This window comes from Mus pahari, chromosome 1 (assembly GCF_900095145.1).
Source record: "Mus pahari chromosome 1, PAHARI_EIJ_v1.1, whole genome shotgun sequence".
NCBI classification, from domain to species: domain Eukaryota; kingdom Metazoa; phylum Chordata; class Mammalia; order Rodentia; family Muridae; genus Mus; species Mus pahari.
The window spans coordinates 112196676-112198438 of record NC_034590.1 but is presented as its reverse complement, the minus strand read 5'-3'; positions in this window follow the sequence as shown (position 1 = coordinate 112198438).

The window sequence follows — 1763 nt, the reverse complement described above, 5'->3', positions numbered from 1 at the left end:
CATAGTGAGAATGTGATAAGGCCTTATGGTCTAGTTAGAAGCTGACAAAAGTCTTAGGTCCCAGTGAAACCATAAGAACATTTTAGGCCAGTGAGTTTTTCAGTTTTGCTGAGTATAGGCTTTTGTTTTTTTTTTTTTTTTTTTTTTTTTTTTTTTTATTTCCTCAGTTTGTGCTGTTATATCTCCCTTTTCGTTTCTGATTTTGTTAATTTGGGAATTAAGACACCAGTGAAAACAAGGAAAGGCCTTAAAACTTAGAAGAAAAGGCCTGGAACCTGGGGAACGTCTTAGGTCCCAGTGTGACCCTGAGACGAACTTAGGCTCCAGTGGGATCCCAGGTGTTATGAAGTAGAATGCTGTGAGTGAGTACCTGAAGGGCCCACGCCAAGGTGTGCGTGCCCCTGAGTAATTATGCCATGCAACAGATCTGGTATGAAGTGGGTGTATTGGGGGAAGGGGAGAAGAGTGAGTGTCTGGGAAGGGGTAGAAGGGCGGACATATAGAGAGGCAGACAGATGGGAGCAGTGCCATGAGGGCAGAAAAGGTGGGGGTGGACAGAGAAGGACAGAAAGGGGCAGGGGAGAAACTGTCTGGGGACACAGAGAAAGAAAGCTGTAGTGGCAGACAGTCCTTTTAAATGCAGCCCACACCTGGTGCATCTGGTAATGGCAGCAGACGATGACATAAGCCATTGCTAGGTCCCCGGAAGAAGCCTAGTGGAATCACCTGTGATTTGCTCCATTTGCTGTTTCATTAAAAACTAGGAAGGGTGATAGGGCCATTGTGTTCTGCTGACTAGGGGTGATGTCCTCTTTGGGGACGCTAAGATAATTGGGATGCTACTCAAGTCCTGGGAGGGCTGGCTGATCCACTGCTGTCCAGAATCTGGGGTAGGAGGGGGTGAGCATCTTGGGGTAGGAATGTACAGGTCAAGTTAGAGCATTCTGTGAGGTTGGACTGCAGCACCTGTGGGTAGCTGCTTTGGAGTTGTTCTGGATGAAGATTTTGAGAAAACACCTGAACTTGGCAGGATGCTGGAACATGTGTCTGTGCGCGGGCCTGTGTGTGAGTATTAAATATATATATATATATATATATATATATATATATATATATATATATATTAGAATCAGAATATAGTTAAGTAGGTTAGGGAGAATTTTTTCTCTTGGGTATACATTTGAAACTTGAGTCCCAAAACCAGGGAGAGGGGAAGGAATCCCACCCTCTGGAATAGGCAATGGGTGAGAAACTTAGGCCGTTGATTGACAGGGGTACTTATCTGGAATCCATTTGACTCAAGAGAATTGGATCTGAGTGGATTTCCTGAAGTTTACAAGAATCCTTTTTAAGTCTACAAAAAGAGATAAATTTTAGGCATGACATTATTTGTAATCTACACTGAAATTCACAGTGTAGAAAAGGCAGTAGACATACATCTTTGTGTCATAGTAGAGGCTTGGGAAACAGTTTTGGGTTAAAAGCATGAGTTCTTTTTAAGATGAGGTCAGGAAAGACAGAAACCTTTTGTGGAGCAGAAGGGGCAAAAGCTTACCAGCTCTTGATTTTCAGTATGACTACAGATTGTGAAAGAGGAGCTTTCTCCCTCTCTCCAGAAGATTGGACATTTATAAATTTAGCACAATGAAAAACACTTTTAAGTCCATTCTTAAAAGACAGCCAGAGGAAATTTAAAATCTTGAACTTGTGATTTTGATAGTGGATCATATAGTGGAAGGCTTTATCAGAATTAGACTAATAAC